The sequence below is a fragment of the Hippoglossus stenolepis genome, chromosome 10 (assembly GCF_022539355.2).
Source record: "Hippoglossus stenolepis isolate QCI-W04-F060 chromosome 10, HSTE1.2, whole genome shotgun sequence".
Lineage (NCBI taxonomy): Eukaryota > Metazoa > Chordata > Actinopteri > Pleuronectiformes > Pleuronectidae > Hippoglossus > Hippoglossus stenolepis.
Genome location: NC_061492.1, coordinates 9,901,971 through 9,922,914, shown reverse-complemented (window position 1 = coordinate 9,922,914; position 20,944 = coordinate 9,901,971).

The following is a 20,944-nucleotide window of genomic DNA, read 5'->3' as shown; positions in this document are numbered from 1 at the left end:
GGGCTGAAGAACCAAATATGACACCTCACCAAACCGGCGTTTAGGCCTCGGAACCAGAGCACAAAACCATTTTGTTCCTCATTTCTTTTCATTTTTCTCGTCACTGGATGTCACTTCGAATTCCGCTCCGTCTTTGAAAGCGGACGGGGACAGGAACTCCAACCTGGGGGGGGATGGTGATTGAAGGAAATGTGGACAGGTGGATGGAGATAGAGGAGGAGCAGAAGAAACTGACACATAAAGAAATGATACCTTCAAGGCTTGTCTGCCTGGTAACGATCATTTTTAAGTGAGCTGTCGTTATGTTTTAAGATAATTTGAGACACGATCAATCCGCTATCCTTAATCTTACCAATACGTCATTACAATATGGAGATTTTTTAATCACCAACCATATCCCGACGTCTGCAGCCAACAGCCATTTAGGTCAGGGCCTCTCCTCCGTTTCTCCTGTCTCTGTACCCCGAGTGTAAATCAGAGCCCTAAGCAGGCAATATCCTCAGCCAGTCTCTCTGCTCTCTCTTATCTTTAAGCCATATATTGCTTTTTTTTTCCCATGCAGCAATTTCCCCAAACTTAGCCCAACTCTCCCCCTCAAGACTTATGAAGATCAGGTTTTATTGGTCGGGGTCTCCTGCGAGTGGATTGAGGGAAGGTATGAGAGGGGCAGGAGAGGGGACGTACAGATTTATTTGCGGTGGAGTCAGAGGAATGGGCTGCCTATTCAACCGGTATCTTTTTTCAATTGTACACAGTAGATATCAGACCGGAGCGCCGCGGTACTGTGGAGCGGGTTTTGGGAAAAGGTCACAGTGCCGCCTCGCTCGCTGCATACAGTCAATTTGTTCAGTTGGAGAGATTTAATTCTTTGCACAAGCCCGACCGGAATGAGTGGGGACAAGCGTCGCATTTGAAATGTGTCATTGTGCTTCACTTACTCACTTTAAAGAATAGTCATTAGTCTGATTAAATGTCATTTCTAAAACACAGAGCATGGTGCATATTGATTATATTATTACCATATCCACCACTTCCAATTGATTCACACAGCGAGCTTGATATTTTTGAAGGGAGGCTGCAATAACACGGTTTGAGTGACAGCTGGCGTCCTCCAGGCTCAGATTGGAAAGGTTGTTATGTGCCGAAGGCGTGGTCATATAGATAAAATATGGTTCCAGTCATTTTAAATATTAAATGTATTATGCATGGACGGCTCTCATTCATTTTGCGCGTGTTCAAGTTTGATAAGTGCACGTAAATGAACTGTATTCTCGGCCACAGCGGGAGCCCGTTGTAAATGGAACGTCAAACGAACATTTCTCTGGGAGCGACGGCAAAAGCAGCGGGTGAAAATTATTTCGAGATTCGGTTTTTATGGCTGTTTTTCATCCTAAATGGCATCGCTGGAATGAGACCCAGCTAATTATAAATGCTATTTGTGAAATATGAGGCTGCGGTTTCGCAAAAAGTTGCTTCATTTTCTGTCGATGCGTTCAACAGTTAAGGTTTTTTCAAGTCAACATGAAAAACTAGTTTTAAGAGACTGCAAAAAAGAGAAGAAAAAAAAAGACCTGAGAATTCTTTCTTGTTTTAATCCTGTTCTATTTTATCCTCTGCCCTCCAGTGAGTCAACAGTAGCGGTGGTGGAACAGATTCGCCGGAGCCCTGTGAAAACAGAACAGATTCGCCGTAATCTGCTGTATGAAGTCAGCATGTTATTGTTCCCCGGGTTTTGAGCCGTGATTAGACAGCAGATTGAAGACATTTGTTGTGCGCAGTCCCCACAGATTACTGAGACACACAGTGACAAAAAAAAGGGAACAGCGCGGCAAGATTTGCATGCAAAGGGGGTGAGAGTGTACGGGGGGGAGAAAGGGGGAGGGGGTTGTATTCTGCTGCACTGTCATGATAGAGAAAACAAACGTCTCACGTGCCAAGCACATGTTGCAGATTCAGACGGACGTATCACACGAACGCTTTCCGACACTCAATGTAAATCACACACTCAACTACACATAATGCATTATTACACTGCCGCCAAACACGTTGAAACGGAGCATCATGCTAAGTGTAATAAAAACACGTTTTTCGCACCATAAAGGCTGATGAATGTGTTTTTGAAAAACTCCACGCCGCCTTTGGAATAATAGGGAGTCAAACTGCTTCACAGATGACACAGATACATAAAATATGTTCCAAAAAGTTGGCAAAGCTGTGAAAGGATCGAGCCGAGGCAGATTATGCAAATCTGTACCTTGACTAATGACGTGAAAATTGCATGTCCGCACTGCATTAACGTACACACCGATTCACACGCGTGCATTAATAGGACTTACAAGACTGAGCTGTCCGTGACAGGTCCACGTTTACTGCGCATAAGCTTGTATGCATATGCATGTGCGTGCACGTATGGGAACACGCCTTTATGTGTCGCTTTATGTATCTGTGTGTGTTCTGCTGTCAATGCCCAGGCACATACGTGTGTGTTTTCCTCCCACGTCTCCAGCTCTAATAGCATGTCCTCTGGATTAAGTGACATAGATGGATTGTTTCCTCCTGATGCACCATCCACCTGCAGGAAAAAGAGCCCCCCCCCCCACAGGGCAAACCCTCCCTTATTATCTCCCCCTCTGGAGCACGGGATTCCGAGGCCGTCGCAGAGGATCAGCAATGAGGAAGAGGAGACAAATGGAGACGGCGAGGCAATCAGCAATTCAGATCAGTCTCGCTGTCAGAGGATGTAGGTCATAATATGTATCTGTGTAAAGGGACAATAGGATGTTCCACCAAGAGGGAGTAATAGAAAACCTCCCAGCGAGGAAGTTTAGGTAGTTAGTTTAGTTAAAAGGGAAAAAACACATTCATTAACATGCATATTTAAAGCTACTATTTTTACCTTAAAACAGCAGCTTCAACATTAGTTTCACTGAAGTAGATCAGGGAGAAAGTTGCAGCTTTCATTCTCACTCCTCGCCCTGAATATCTGTTCTCGCTCTATGTAACTTTGGTGAGTGGGTACGATCTCATGTGAGAAGTGAGTAACTGGCGCAGCTTCAACTGTCAGAATCGGGCCCAAACTCTAGATCACTTAAAAAGACTTAGAAGTCATTAAAAACTGTATATTTAGCGGAGAAACTTTATAAAATATCAAGAATCCTGAACACAGTTTGGTGTATTTGTTATATCGGCAGCTCTTCTGCTTCAGTAAGCTGAGGATCCTGGGAAATAGCCATTGTTCAGTTGTGTTTTATTCAGGAAGTGGGACTACACAGTCAGAGCTTGGGTCAACACATTGATATCCTTTGTTTTCTGCTCAACATGAAAGTAGAGAACAAATAAAAAACTTGTAATGGCTCGGACAGGGAGCACAGAAGAATTAGTCACCACTTGTTTCTGCAGATGTGACGCTGTTGCTCAGTAAAAAGCTTCATATTGTCGCTTTAAATGGGACAGATTTAGGCCAGTTTTCTTCTGCCATCCCTGACAGGTTGATGGTAAAACAACATACAAATAACATGTAGACACATAGAAAACACACACACACGCTTAACATAAATAATTCATACATCATTGACAAAACTGTACGAGAAAAGACAAAGGCACAAAGCGTATGGAAGACAGGAATTACAAATGATTACTATAACAATATTAAGACACAAGTAAATCAAGCTAAAGCACAAAAACACAAAAACACAAAAACAACTAATTAAACCTAACCTTAAACTTGTCTTCATAATGTGACTGTGTAAACAGATTCAGGTCATCACACAGGTTTCGATATTGCAATTAACAGTTGGACTGAAAAATATCTTTCCTCCTATTTTCATTTTAAGGGAATAAAGTATAGTTTTCCTTCATTGGTGTATTTTATTGCTCAACTGTCGGAGTGCTGTAATGACATCAATGTGAGGATCTTCGCACCAGTAGTATAAACATGTTGATGTAACTGTAAAATCTCTCCCCTCATGAAGAAAACCACGACTGAAGACACTGATTTCTCCTCTAGAAACATAAAATGAGTCGCTTCTCGCATTCTGAGTTCACTTCAGTGGAAAGAAAACGCAGCCGTAACACGTTCTGCAGCCTGTACATGTCGAACCCAAAGATGTTTTAGGAAATCACTAACTGGAGCAGAATTCAGCAGCTGAGGGGAAGTGGATCCAGCAGGAAACCAGACAAATTATTTATGATAAGCCTTTAACATCACGGATGAATGATACGCATCTTAAATCTTACACACACACACAAAAAAAACATCAGCAAGAATTACACATCTCATGCAAAAGTATTTTTGGTGATTTTCTTGTTGTTGAAAAGTACAGACCAGGAAGAGCTGATGTACACAAAACTGTTTCCCACTTTCAAAGCGTTAATGTTGCTGCTCTCTGCAAGTATTTTTAACTTCAAACCTGTTTTCTTTTTTTTTTTTTTGCCCGGGATGAGGAAGTTAAATCAAAAGTCTATTTTCAGGACTTTAACCCAAATTTAAATCATGCAAAAGTTTCTAATTTGCATCACAACATCTTCACAGCGTTCTGCCTCCCTCTGGCTCTCCTCTGTCTTCCTCCTGTCTCCCTCCATCACCCCCACACCTTCGCTCACCTCGCTACCACACATCAGTAACAATCTCATTTACCGCCCCATTAATTGCTGAAATCCCAGACACTGGTGAGAAGTGCGCGCGTGCGTGTGTGTGTGTGTGTGTGTGTGTGTGTGTGTGTGTGTGTGTGTGTGTGTGTGTGTGTGTGTGTGTGTGTGTGTGTGTGTGTGTGTTTGCCAGTAGCAGCAGTGTATTGAGGGAGGAAGTTGAGGCACAGAAGCTCTACACCCAGGATGTGTCACTGGTAGTAAACCTCCTCCATGTGCTGTAAAAGATTCACTCTGGGGCCTCGCTGAGGAAAAAATAAATTCCACAAAGACACTAGATACAGCGTGTACGAAATATTACCCACCCTTGGTCTTTCCATAAAGTATATTGATGAGATGAATTCAGGTAGAAACCATTATTCCTCATCAATTCTCCTTATTCTATCTCCATGAGTCATAAAGCAGGAGAGGTTAGAGGAGGATTTTTCAAATTGTGAGAGAGTTGGAATGTGGATTGATCAGTCTCAGGGAGTTTTATGTTTTTCTACATCAAGTTAATTCTCGTGTCTCCTGCTGCAAAACCACTGGCCCACGTGTGAGTGCACCGTGCCTCATCTTAAAGGGGAATTCTGGCATTTTTCAACCTGCTCCCTATGTTTATAAATGTGGGTGTTCAAAAAATGGTAATTAGAAAATTCTTGGAATCGGCCCAGTAGATCACCTCCACCAGCAGCCGCTCTGCAACCAACAGTGGCGACTGTGTAATCTTATGGGGCAACTGCGACAGTCCATGAAATGCCAATAAAAGGCTCAAATTGTTGTTCTGGGTCTTTGCTAAGAGTCTGGCATCATTAGCCATGTCTCACTCAACGAGATGTCTCACTCTCAGGTCTGATGCGAAGGAGAAATTAATCATTGATGTTTAATGGTCATTAGTCATTAGTCTACTAACTACTTGCTTATTGAGTTTAATGCCGTTATCCTGCTGTGCTTTTTTGTGTAACAGTTCGACAGCGCGGATCCGGAAGTAAAGATTCCAACAAATTACAAGATTGTAAAACAATGTCATATGACACTGTAAAAGCCGAAAGAAAAGCCAAAGAAAAGATTAATACGGAATGCAAGGCACAAACTGCACTATGATGTGTCTCTACTCCAACCCAACAACACGCTCTCTCACTCCCTTCACCGTTTCCACCTCCGTTTTTCCTGCAACAAGGGAACTTCTCGCTCAAGTTCTCATTGAGCAAGACGTGTGTAATGCTGCCAGACTCTGAGCAAAGGCCGAGGATAAGACTCTGGGTCTTTTATTTGCAAAAAAAAACAACCAGTATTAGTGGACTTTTCATGGACTGTTGCAGTTGCCCCATAGGATTACATTGTAGCCAGTGCCACCATGTCGCAGTTGCTAGTGGGGGCGATCTGCAGGACCAAAAGGTTTTGCATGCATTTACACATCCACATTTCTAAAGATAGAGCCCAGGTTGAAAAATATCAAGGAGCCCCTTAAAGTCTGCATTTAAACACTTGCACATCAGAAAAACATTTATTCACGCACAAATCATCTCTCAGTCTCTGCCTTAATGTCTTAATAGAAAACTTAATGGAAAGGTGGCAAACACACACACACACACGCATAAAAAGAACTAAAAAAGTAAAGTGGCACATTAGCAGGGGACTGTTAATGAGGTGAGTCCCTGCTGCAGTAATGAGTGTGCAGATTTAACTACATTAGCATCCCATCCCTCCTCCACAGTGCGTCAGGTAGGGCCTGACAGCGCTCACAGTCAGACGTGTTACAGTTATTTGTTGCAACATTGATCCAAAGCATCAGGATGCTGCTGCTTTATTGGCAGAGGGGATGCAGGGGGAATTGTGCACCAAAGTACTTCGGTTATTGTGCGGATTCGCTCTGAGCTTTGCTTTTATTTGAGGTGATGCTTTGAGAATGTTTTTTTTTTTGTTTGTTTGCTGCCGTGTTTTTCTTTCATGAGCATCACAGGGGCGACTGTTCTGATCCGAAAAATGAGATATTTACTCCCTGAGAGCTTTTTTTTTTCAAACGAAACAACTGCAGGTATGAAGGGAATCATCAAAAGTCTCATTATTATTAACACAGTTTTTATTGGTGCTAATTGTGTTTTCCTGTTTCCAGGAGAAAGACCCTCGAACTTCACAGTTCCCCTATGAACTCATTTGCAGCCTTTGCATCTTTTGCCAAAGTAGTTTTTTGCAGTTTTAACCTCACATTCCATTCACTCGGGCCGTGTACAGACAGCTGCCAGTTATATTTTCTGATGTGCAATATCTCTAATGGGCGCCTCTGCATGCAGGGCACATCATGAAGATACTTAACCATGAAATGAAAGCATAATTACACCAGGGAAGTGCTTTTGTCTCTTCATTTTCTCTCATCTTCACTATTCTGTGCTCCGTTGCTCTCAGGTGGCCCCGGTTCTTACGTGGATGCACTCAGGGGCAGCCTCTTTCTGTCTCTCCATCTTCCTCAGCCACACACACACACACACACACACACACACACACACACACACACACACTGAAATAATTGTCAGGGCAGGTCTGGAGAGAGCGAAAGAAATAGAGAGAAAGGATCTGAGTCTGAGATGGGCGCGAGTCCTGAAAAAAGGTCAAAGCGATTGATGGTTCTCTAACATTCGGCGCAAGGACGCAAGGTTATGACATCTTATATCACCACTGTCGCTGCCGCCAATGCCATCAGCACCGGCTCCATCAGAGCACGTTTTATATTACCAGTAAGTGGCAAGTGCTATCTGACATTCCAAGGCTTTTGCAAATTGTTCTCTCGGCGGTTTTGAGTTGGTATTTCTCTCCCTCTCGCTCTCTCTCTCGCAGGTTTTAGTTTGAGATGAATAGGGATGTTTAAGTGGTGGCTCGGGACGCCGTCAAATCGTCCTTGAGTGTCATACAATAGACACAAAGCGGAGTAGAGAGGGGCGAGAACGGTAGGCGGAAAGAGATAAGAGGGAGAGGGTTAACAAAGAGGCTGTCAGAGACCGAGGCGCTTTGTCATTGTCTGGAGCATTTAATGAGCAAGAATTAAACAATGACAGCCCGTAATAACCTGAGAGCAGTGTGTGAGTGTGAGTGTGTGAGTGTGTGAGGGTGTTTGTGTGTTGATACCCAAAGGTTTGCTTCTGCACGTACAGTACAATAAGTTGATGGGACATAACATCATATTTAATTGAACAAGCCCCTTTTTTGAAATGTCACAGTTAAAGCACAGGTTTAACTAATGTTGTAATTTCATACCACAAATTTTAGAAAGTAAAATACCCCACAGGCCTTTTGAGCTAAACACAAGACTGACTGGAGTCAAGCGTGAGTATTGGTGAGTCTTCGATGCAGCAGTTCCACTCCACAGTCACTGCTGCGTAGACTCTGGCTCCACGTTACATCAAAAGTGCAAGATGGCAGCACCTGTATTCTATATATTTAATTTTGAGGAAGTGGAGACACATCGTCCATCTTTATTTACATTCTATGTTCAAGATGCCAACTTGTTTATAATTACAATAGTTACTTAGCAGGTAACGTACCATGTTTAGCATCTTAGCTTAGCATGTTAGCATGGTAACATTTGCTCTTTAAAACTGAAACTTTGACATTGTAGACGTGGTAAAAAAAGAAAAGTTGAGGGGGAGATGAATGTCCACAACAAAATTAATTCAACTATTGTTGAGATGTTTCACCTAAAACCATAAAAGGAAACCATTAGGTATCGAGTAACAAGATTTATCACGAAGAAAAGTTTAAGGTAACCTTGAATGTTAAATGTTTGATGGAGTAATAAGGTGCTATGAGCTCTTTAAGTTACAACAGTGTCTGATCATTAAGAGCCTTGTGGGTGAGGAGGGAGAGGATTTTATATTCTATTCTACGTGTACATGCTATTCTGGATTTTACAGAGGGCCAATGCAGAGGAGCAACATTACTTTCATGTTTGTGAATCACTGTCCTGCCTTTTAGTGAAAAATTACTATAGAGAGAAAAAAGACAGGGTTACAAAGGAAGGTTTTAAGCACTGAAACATTTACTGTGGAAATGCGATTCAATGTTAAAAGAAAAAAAAGGAAAAAGAAACAGCAGAGGCCGCCCACATCTGCTAAAAACACTCTACGCAAACGTGGCCACGCCGCATTTACTCATCCTGTAAATGGAAACCACGATGAGGCCTGTGTGCCAGTAAACCCCAACAAGTTAACTGGCAAGGCCTCGTTTCAGCATTCGACAAATTCACTGACGTGGGAGGAAATAGGAAATACAGGACCATAAAATGAGGATACACTGATGCAGCATATAATACGAGTCCTGTGTGCATTGTGTGTTGGTTAGAAATTCATCAAATTATTGGTTGATATTATCTTTTTTATGGTTATCAAACTCCCAGAAAGACATACTTGGACACAAAGGACGCCCACAGTGAGTCCCTCCTCCACAGGAAACACAGTTGTCTTTCCTAACACAAATACAAGCATTTGGAGACGTAATAGCTGGTGCGCCGCGGTCTGTTAATGAACATAATCCCCCATGTTTGAATCCTGCAGCCTAGTGAAAGGTTTGGCCACCCAGTTCCAGTGCTTTCCAGCTGATTCCAATTAGATGCTCCCATTAAATAACATTGCATTGCAGTGGTTTACTGAAAAGAGAACAGGAGCAGAAGGAACAGAGCGCATTAAGGAAGCTTCTCATCTCCAGAGGTTAATCTTCCATTTTCAGCCTAATTTACAGAGCACCAGGAAACATGCATGCGGGGAGAATGCGAAAGAGGGAGGGAGAGAGAGACGAGGCAGAGGTGGTGTGCGATCGCAGGGGAGGAAGCGAGATCAGAGTAAAAAAGATGAGGGACAGAGGGAAAGAAATAAAATAGATGTTTTTTAGCAGATGTGAGGGGAAAACAGGGGGACAGGCCACAGATCCTCCTGGATTGTGACCTGGCTGCACCTCTGCATGTGGCAGAGACGTCTCATTTGTCGTCTGTTTGAGTGAAAAATGACCGGTTGTGATCCAATCAGACCGCCTGTCACTGGGACATGTGAGTGAGCGAGCAAATATGAGAAAACGCACACAGACCAGCCTACCATGCTGCAAGCATCAATCTCCACCATCAGATTAAACACGCTGAAATTAATCCAGACCGACTGGGCAATATGCAGATCACACTGCTGTGTGTAAAAGATGGCGCAGCCGTCCCTGAGGGTGGATGGGAACTCAGCTGTGTGTGTGTGTGATGGGGTTTTTCTTTTGTCCAGAATGGCTGTCGACAGAGATTTTGCAGATATAGATGTCTGCAATGATTGCACATCACAGCGTCAAATGTTCATACGGTGTAAGACAAAGGAGGGAGAAGGCGTCATGTAAATGTCAAATGAGGCAACAGTAACGTTTGTGAATACATTGAAATAGGTCAAACTGAGTGCAGCTGATGTGAGGTCTTTACGCAGCGGGGGGAGATGCAGCCGTGAGGCGACTGTGTCAGATCTGAGACAGAAAAAAACACACCAATACACCAACTGGACGAAACTCTCTGTCTGGATACACAGCACCCCCTAGAGGATGAGAGAAAACATGTGTGCATGTGTGTGTGTGTGTGTGTGTGTGTGTGTGTGTGGACTAAAGGGGTAGGCTAGGCCAAGCAGAGAGAGAGACTCAGTGACTTTATACTCCTGATAATCTGGATTAAAACCCTCTGGGACAGCATTAACCACCGCCAGCTGGGCATTACACTTACACAGATACACACACACACACACTCGCGCACACACACACACAATCTCTCTCTCTGTAGTTCTCTTCCTTTGTATGTGTGCGTGTGTGTTTTAAAGATTACATGATTTCTCTGCCTGCACATTATTTGCCCGAATGAAAATAAATCTCCAAATTCTGGTTCTGCGTTTGTCTTCTGATCTCAGTGTTGCCGTATTGAATGTTCACACCCATCTCACCCAGACATCCCAATAAAAAGGTTATTTTTAAGAGTGAATCATTTCCAAACTAATCTTTTTGATTTACACGCTTCTCTCTCTTACAGCTACAGCTGCATCCTTCTACACACTAGCTGACAAGGCGGTTTCAACGCTTGTAAAAGTTTGGCGATGGTGGCGTTCGATGAGACGCTGTGGAAGGGAGATGCGAGTGGTTGGGCCCCGTGCTGCCTGGCGGCCCACTGGAGGTATTAGGTTTGATTGGATTGCGGTTGGGGATTTGTGTATTAAACTGAGATTAACATGTGATCCAGCATCTCGCATCGAAAACCCACGCAGCAGTGCGAGGCAGAGCGACCAGAGGGAGTCCACTGACCTCCTGAACGCCGGCTGTTTGATTCCAGTCCTGCTGGGCCCTGGACATGTGTTGGGTTCATTTCATTCATTCTATTCCATTGCTGTGTTTTATGTTATCTGCATTTTATTATGACTTCTCCTCTTCTTTATCAAGTTTAGTTCCATTAATCAGTAACCAAATTGAATTAATTGTAATTACGCTTTATATCAGTTTTCAGGAGGACTGTACAATCTGTCAGTGCCTTCAAAATCATTACAAATCACCACAGCAAAAAATTATTGGAAATTAATTGGCCAATTATTCGATGCCACTCTCGTGTCAATACAGTAAATATTCAACGAGAGCCAAATAAACATGGCTTCACGAGGAGCCATGGCTCTGTCCAAGTTTATAAAATCCACCCACCATCACCTCTAAAGATCAGTAAATAACGTTCCTATATCTTTTTTTAATCTAAAATATAGCCTACAATATGTGAAATGTGAAAATGATAATTGTCCTGGAGTATTTAGCTGTTGGTTTGGTAGATAGATGTGTCACCAGGCAACCAGTGTGCAAAATGTGACATGTTATGCTCCTGGCCAAGAAAAAGTCAGGTAGATAAGAGCTTATGAACTGATTACCTGGCTGCTGGACTCCTTTCAGAGGAGCAGCAGCACTGTCGCCCCACGGGAAGAAGGTTCTTGGTTGGAATCCTGGATTGACCGGAGCCGTTCTGAGTGGAGTTTCGATGTTCTTCCCACCTCTTTGTGGGTTTTGTCCGAGCACTGCGGCTTCCATTGGACTGTGGCAGCAAAGGACAAGATACAGATTGGAGTTGGTTTGAGTCGGGACTTTAGAATGACCATAGGTGTGAATGGTTGTTGGTCAACATGTCAAAGGCCAACGTTTGTGGCTCTATAACTCTCTAGCTTTCTCTCTTTTCCAAAGATCTTTTTCACGTCAAAGTAAACACCTTGTTTGGAGGCAATTTGATTGATAAAGATGTTTTTCTTGGAGGGACAACAGACCCACACTCTCACACTGATCCTCAGCAGATGGAGTTGGCTAAAGTGAAAGTTAGTAAATTGACATTGAGTTGAGTTTGTTTGGCAAAATACTGTTTGTGAGGTCTAAACGGACTGATCTAACTTTATTCTATTAAATTTCCATGGCTTATTTCTTTTGCTGTTGAAGGTGATTGGATATGACTGAAAACATTAAACCTGAATAATCTCTCTCATTATATTTCTGATTTCATAATCTACTTTACATAAAAAGTCCTTGCTGTCTATATGAAAACCAGAAGTAATAATATTCCTGCCTTTTTCATTTTCAATTTTCTCTGCTATTTTATTGCTTATTTCGTATGTTCTGTTCAGCCAGTTTTGCTATTGAATCATTACTTTTGCTACTTTGCACCAAACTCGTTCCCCCACAGGGATCATTAAAGTTGCATCTTTTTTTTCCCGAACCTAAAATTCAGATTTAACTTGTGTGCTCACACCTTCACTGCCGATTTTCACACGGCTCCCACGCTCCTTGTCTCAGATTCAGGAAGAACCACGTATGACTGCCAGAATGAGCCTGTTCCCAATCTGCACTTTCATTCTGTTGATCTCTTCTTTTCATTTCCATCTCCGTTGCCTGACAGTCCTCTAATGACTCTCTGAAGTTGTGCGTAAGCTGGTTAACCTGACCCCATTGTGGAGAGGCAAGTCTCCGGGCCTGATGCTTTTCAGTAACACAAATGGCATTGTGCATGTGGTGCACTAATCTGTGCGTTGACCGTGCGGTTGTGTGCGAGCAAGAGCGCCCAGGAAGATTAGAGCACACAATTGAAATCAACATTTAGCGAACAGAGATGAGTGACGACTTTCTCATACGGCACGGACATGAATCCACAATTTTTACAGTGGGTCAACCAGCCTTCATTCCCCCCCTCCCTCTCTCTCCCGCTCTCTATGCACAGAGGCACCAGTATTGGGTCTACCCAGTGGGTCATTGATTTCCTGTCAGCTATGAAAAGGCTGAAGGCCCATTAGGCCAGGACCAGATAGATGGACAGATGCTCACACACATACACACACACACACACACACACACACACAAACTAACACAGACAAAGTTATGCCATTTGATGTTTCACGACATGCATTCAAATAAACTCTTGCGGCCAAAATATTTTTGTTTTTGCATTTTAAATGTTGCAGCAGACAACCAGACTTAGAAGTCGGCAGCAGTTTAGTCTCACGTTTGGTAGTTTTTTACCTCACCCAGCATGACCCGTGATGCACCTATACCACAACCAACAGTGTCCTGACACACTTCTACATCACTGCAGCAAAGTGAGAGGTTTAACCAATAGAGGTCAGCAAAAAAAAGATCATCATCCATGTATAATCTATGTAGTTTATCCTTTTTTAAGGGTGGTAGGGGGGGTGGAGCCAATCCCAGCTGACATAGGGCGACAGGCGGGTACAACCTGCCAGTGTATCGCAGGGTCAACATATAGAGACAAACAACCATTCACTCTCCAATTCACAGCTCTGTTCAATTTAGAGAGTCCAGGAAACCTAATGTGCATCTCTTTGGACACTGGGAGGAAGCCAAGGTACCCAGAGAAAACGGTGCTAACCACTGCACCACACTGCCGCCCCATACAAGATCTTCAGCTCATGTTAAGTTTCTTTCTCATCATGAACAAGTTCAAGACAAAGTATCTTTTGATAACATCAATTGGCAAAAGTATTTGTAGCTTGTCCCTAATGGACAAGCGGGGCAAAGAGGCTTTCTGTCTTAGAGAGAGGGATAAAAGCCCACTTTTTCCGACCGTCTCTACTATAATCGATGTAATAGAATTAAAATATAAAAGTATTTGCGTGAAGAATGATAAATAGCTCAAAACATCCGCAGATACATCTGTTGGGTCACACTGGCTGGGCTATCTAGTTGATTTGTGATGCCCCACATTTTGTTAAACAGGGAGAACATTGGGCTCAGTTCGGGTTCGGGTTCGGGTAGAGCTCGGTTAGTTTTCTCTCTAATCTGATCACCTGATCAATCACTGCGTTATAATCAGGTTGTGTGTTTTGAGAGGTTACTATATTCTCCACACACCAACTTTTTTAGAGGCTTTGTGTCAAGAATTATTCATTTTCAAGCGCAAGCTGAGATACCTAAAGGGAAGCCAGGGAGTCACTTGAGTAATTTTCTCAGACTTGATAAAAGTCCCTTGTGCACCACTCAGAAACTTTCCTAGATATTCTAACATGCTGTGCAGAGCCTCCTGGTAAATTGAAACCATCAGCATGCAGCTTTAAACATGTTAAGTTGTTCCCCAAGTATGTTAACACATTTTTCCATCATTAAATATTGTCATATACATGCAGTATTACTTCTATGTCTACATCACAATTCTTTTCTCTAAACTTCAGCCATTTTTCGTCTCCCTCCCTCCCTCTCTCCCTCCCTCCCCCTCCCTCTGAAGGACATTTGGTTGATTGATGGTGGTCCAGGCGTTTTGTTAAGAGGCTCCAGGTGGAAAGCTGTTATCAGCTGTAGGCCACAAGATTACCTCAGGCAGCTTTCTGCTCCAACTTTTCCTCCTTAAATCCTCCCATTCACAAGCTGCTCAGCACACACACACACACACACACACACACACACACACACACACACACACACACACACACACACACACACACACAAATGTACACCGAGGCACATGAGCAAACTCACATGCATGCAGAGATGCAGATGGCCACATACCACCACAGTACATTTTTATGAACAAGTTTACACCATATTTCATACTTTTTGACACTCTCCTTTGTCTTCCCTCATTTCATCTCCATCTCTTGAGTCAACAGCTTTAAGTCAACACTGCCGATGCAGAATGTTGACTCAAAAAAGACCTCGGAGTTCCACTCTCTGGCTCCACTCTCCTCTCCTGTGTTGACCCTCGGATTCACTCTGCCTTACCTGTATTTGTCACTCTACCTTATCTCCAGCTGTTTGAGCTGTTAAAATATTAACAGAGGGTATTTTCTGTGTAGCACTTTGAGTGGTGCTCGGTGACAGATCTGACACCAGATTATGAGCAAAAGTTAACACCTCTTAAGAGTTTAGTAACAGCCACAGTGTAAGTGTGGTCACACCTCTCCTCTCCAGGCTGCTTTTGACAGGACGGTTCACAGTGGTGAACGTAAGACGATGACTTCTGTGTTTTTAAACTACATATAGCCTGTTTTTTTCTTTTCCGGAGGGGCATCATGTTATAGGAGCCGGACGAAAAGACCCAATCAGCAAGCGATTGTGAGTGTCACTGTCCATGTCATCGTTTTCCAAACATCTCAGTTTCTGCTCCTCCAGACTAAAACGCTGCCCCAGAGTTTTACTTATACTGATTATTTTTTGCCTTTTTGTCCAGGTTGCACTTGCTTAGATATCCTTTATTGTAGAAAGCGATGTTTCCATGTCTTTTGTAATTATAAAGCAGATTTAGGTGCTTTAGAAAATACTGTTTAAGTATCAAGATATTCAATTTACAGTGAAATGGCTCACAACCTGAAACTGTGCCTTCAGAATTTTCTGAACTTGGTGATGTCACTACGAATCAGTCACCGCCTCCCAGCAAGGCCCACTGTCCAACCTTACAGGATTTGAATCTCTTTTAATTTTATCTTTACTATAGACTCTAATTTGTGTTGTGTTCAGCCTCTCCAACGACTTTTAACTTTTCTAATGCTGATGTTCCATCTTGTTACCTTGTCTTTGTCTTAAGCATCACATTTTATCCTAGATGTTGTTTCACAAGTTACATTCAAAGTGAACACCAGCCGTACTGTGTGAGCTGCAAACTTGCTTACTCACAGTTAAGGGATGATATCCACTGCTGGGAGTTGGAGCCCCGAAAAAAAAGAAAAAAAGGGATAAGCTGCTTCACAGCTTTGTCTAAGCCTCACTTCTGATTGGCTGACCGACACAAAACGCCTTGTAGAGCTCTAGAGAGCATGAGAGAGGGTGTAAAACTACATTGAGATAGTTTTGGTACATAACACCACAAATATATCGCCTTAAAGATATTAAAACTTCAAAGGAAACACAGGAAATGTGTAAAATATGGGAACTTTGATTTTTACTTCTAATTTTAGCAATGGCTCTATATGGTAATGTCACTCTCTTAGTCAGATGGTAATATGTGTTCATCACTTTGGTCCAGACTGAAAAATCCCACCAACCATTAGATGGATTGCAATGACTCTCGGTATAATCAGATGTTTATGATTAAATACATACAAGGACATTCCCATTGGCCTCTGCTATAGTTTAAGTTTAGTGAAAATTAGCAATGGTTAGCATGCTAAACTCGATGGTCCCGTGTTAAACCCATAGACTGTAAATAAAAATGGACAACATGATACATGTAGCTTCCCATAGACTGCAGTTTTGGTCATAACCCCCACCTCCTTCATGTTTGTGGATGGGACATGGGCCAAACTAAAAAGTACAGGTTAAATACATTTTTCCAAAAGATGATTTGGATTTTTAGGGTATGTTAGGTAGCTAACCGGGTAGCTGATGTACATCACCACGTTATTATTGTCTTTGAGATTTCACTCAAAGTGTGTCTAAGTAGAGTCTCACAAAACTGTAAGTTTAAACTGTTACACTAGTGAGTAAGATATTTTTTCAAACTGCCACGGACAAGCCTGTGAGAGGACACTCATGATGCTATGATGAATCTTCCACAGGTCGTCTTGTTTTGGGAGGCTACACCCTGGTAGGCAACATCTGTCAAAGGAGGCAGTCCCTAAAATTGGACACAGCATCTGTATGCGTCCTGCTGTCTCTCATTTGCATGCTCTCCACTCCTCCGCCCTCCATTGCACTGTGGCACTTCTGGGTCAGCCTCCCATCACGACAACCGGCAGCGGTTCAAACTTGGAGAAAGGCCGAATACAAGGAGAGAACAGACAGGAGCACAAGAAAACAGACGCAAGAGAGAGAGATGGAAGACAGAGGGAGACAGAGGGAGACAGAGAGGGGGATGGATGACGAGAGGAAAGGAGACATACGGACGGACACAGTCCAACAGACGGAGAGCTATGGGGACATTTGGAGGATACATGAGGCAGTTATGAACCTATTTGGTTTCTTCTACAGGAGCGCCCGAGTGTCACTAATGGCAAAGTAGGGGCTGGTAAACACATTTCTGTGACGGCACGACACTGCCAGAAAACAAATTAAACTCTCGTCTCGCATTTCACACCCTCTCAACCCTTTTCTCTCTATCTCCCTCAATTACTCATTTCTTGCCACTTCGGTTTTCCATCTCTGTCTCTCAGTCTTTCTCACTTTGGCCATCGCTCTCTTTCCACCAAACCCTCCATCTTGCTTCTGTCTTCCCCTCGCTTTCTCCTCATCCATTCCTCGCCTCGACACATCTCGTTGTCTCTCTCTCTCTCTTTCTTCTCATTTACGCTGCATACACCTAAAAATGAAAAACAGCGCCATATGCGCGGGGACAGCCAGCGGAATTGTGCTCCTGATGTTCCTGCTGAGGCAGTTAAGTGTCTCTCTGTAGCCGGTGCCCACTCCAGCCATGCCCAGGACATGTGGACAGTTGGCAGGCACAGCAGCGCTGAGCAACATGGTGGCTGCTTTCTGGCTGGGTGTACTGAGACTGGGAGTGTAATGAAGCTTCTGGGTCCTTGTGTAGTCGCGCTGCTCCGTGCACAATGGCTGTCGGAGTTGCTGGTGCAGGACAGCGGCGATAGGTCATAAAAGTTTTCATACAGGTTGGCCAACAAAGCCTGTGTTGCTGGGATTATTGAGTCATTCATGTACAATTACCAATGAATTACAAATGAATCCTTTCTTCTTTAAAATCCAGAAATGAAGCCAAAATATCTGAGATACGAATACTGTCATCCTGCACTTTTGGTCTCAAAGTCTGGACAGTAGTGATCGGGGGCCGGGATATTGAGGTCCTGAGGACAATATATACGCTCGACCAATCGCGAGTCAGACTCAGCTTTCACACATGACGTTTTATGGCATCAAATAACTAATTCAAACCAAACCAAACCAAAAGAAAAATAAACACTTGAACATACATCAGTGTGATAAGAACAACCTTAAATGGCAGAAACCATTTATGAGGAAAGTTTATTTGATGTGATAGTTCAGTCCGTGTCCCATCTGTCAGGTGATAGAGATGCTTTGGCTTTACTGTTGGGGAGCCGCCATGTCATCTGTCTTCATATACGGTCTATGGTGTGTGTGTGTGTGTGTGTGTGTGTGTGTGTGTGTGTGTGTGTGTGTGTGTGTGTGTGTGTGTGTGTGTGTGTATCTGCCACATCTCTTCACACTCATTGCCGCTTGTCCTTCAACTTATCGATCTCTGAATTATGTTTTCTTTCTTTCTTCCCTTGAAACGGGTCAGAGCACAGAGCAGGTTAATACGTTTTACACTCTAAATAAAGCGCTGATATTGTGTCCAATGACCTCTGCAGTGTTGTATATTAGATACAGTAAGTTGGAGAGTACGGTCACACTGCTGTCAGGGTATTGTGAGGGATGTAGGGCACCTCTCTTTGTTTTTAGAGATCAGATGCTGCAGGTATGATGCAATTAAAAGTCGACTAAAATGAAACGTCCTGTTTCTTTGAGTAAAATAAGGGATTTCTCTGGGTTTGTTGGAAACATTGTTAGATAATGGAAGTATAAAATGTTAAGTTATTGTAATGAACAATTCTTACGCACTACATCTTTAGAAATATTTTTACAGCTTTTAACTATTCAACAAGTAATATTTTCCTAAATTTAGTGTTTTTATTTCACAGATAGCAAAACTTCCTCATCAGTAGGTGTTTTCATCACCATAGCAACCAGATGCTAAGATTTGAAATAGAAGCTGAGTTTGATTGACAGCGACACTCCCTCAATACCTCCATTGTTGTTGTGACAACAGGATGAATCTGATTGGACAACTTTGATAGGAGACCTCTGATTGGCTGTTGATTGCCTTAAATACTGTTAAAGTTTATGACAGTTTCTATTGCACTCTGACCTTGACTGAGGTAAGTCATGTCTCACTCTCTCTCTGTATTTACCCAGCATGCTAACCGACACAATTCAGGCTCATAATTTAAGTTTGAAATGAAACCACTGTATAATATGAAGTTGCTGCTGTTAAATGTTGATAATGTGCTGTTTTCTGTGCTGGTTTCTGTTGCTTTTATGACAAATGTGGGAATATTGTTGCTGGCTTGTTTTGTGTTTTCTGCTGCTTATCTTTGATTCCTGTGGTATTCTTGTCATTTTATGTTGCTATTTAAATGAATTAGTGATACGCGATAGCATGATGCTAAGTAGCGTTAGGTCGCCTAGGCCAAGCAGAGCGAGGCATTGTGGAAAAAATATCTTTAGCACCAGGATATTTTCACATTTCACATGTTATTCTACCAAACGATGTGACTTTTGTAACAGTGGGGAGATTAATCTTGGTATTTAACAATAGTATTTAAGACAAAGTAAAAAAAAAACAACTGCCATCACTGTCAATCAAATTCAGATTCAAATTCATATCAAAGCATCTGGTTGCCATGGCGATTGATGAGGGAAGTTTTCATTTATTTCAAAAAATGCTTTTTTTCCTGGTGAGTTTTAATTGGTTTATGGGGAGTTTGAATGTGTTTAAGGACAAGTTGACGGGAGCTTAAGCTAATGCTAGGAGCACATTACATGAGGTGTGTAGCTCCTTTCAGGAAAAAACAATTCCTCTCCATTGGGTCTAATGTTATTTCAGAGAAAACCTTTCTGGAAGGAGCATCAACTCGCATAACTCACTCCCACGGTCCCATTTTTTTACTCTCACAACTCCCAAATATATCTGTGTGTTCGGCAAAGTCTTGGGATTCTCACGGTGTCTTTATTTCACAGATAGGACTTATAGTTTTTGAATTAAAGTTGTTTGAGTGCTGCACTCAGAGTTTAGATTTGTCTCTTCCCAGTGGGGAGAGAACAGGTGCATTCAGTTAGTGAGCTTTCAAGAGTTTTAAACATATAATTAAATAGCATTAAATAACATTATATAATATTGAGTTATTATTCATAACATTATTATTTCAAATGTAAATCAAATATAGTCATCAAAATATCTTAGTAAGAACAAAAGTATATTCTGAAATAAATGATCGCAAAACTTCCTCATCAGTAGGTGTTTTCATCACCATAGCAACCAGATGCTAAGATTTGAAATAGAAGCTGACTTTGATTGACAGGGATACTGCCTCAATACCTCCATTGTTGTTGTGACAACAGGATGAATCTGATTGGACAATTTTGATAGGAGACCTCTGATTGGCTGTTGATTGCCTTTAATACTGTTAAAGTTTATGACAGTTGCTATTGCACTCTGACCTTGACTGAGGTAAGTCATGTCTCACTCTCTCTCTGTATTTACCCAGCATGCTAACCGATACAATTCAGGCTCATAATTTAAGTTTGAAATGAAACCACTGTATAATATGAAGTTGCTGCTGTTAAATGTTGATAATGTGCTGTTTTCTGTGCTGGTTTCTGTTGCTTTTATAACAAATATGGGAATATTGTTGCTGGCTTGTTTTGTGTTTTCTGCTGCTTATCTTTGATTCCTGTGGTATTCTTGTCATTTTATGTTGCTATTTAAATGAATTAGTGATACGCGATAGCATGATGCTAAGTAGCATTAGGTCGCCTAGGCCAAGCAGAGCGAGGCATTGTGGAAAAAACATCTTTAGCACCAGGATATTTTCACATTTCACATGTTATTCTCCCAAACGATGGGATTTTTGTAACAGTGGGGAGATTAATCTTGGTATTTAACGATAGTATTTAAGACAAAGTCAAAAAAAAACAACTGCCATCACTGCCAATCAAATTCAGATTCAAATTCATATCAAAGCATCTGGTTGCCATGGCGATTGATGAGGGAAGTTTTCCCAGTCATTTATTTCAAAAAATGCTTTTTTTTCCTGGTGAGTTTTAATTGGTTTATGGGGAGTTTGAA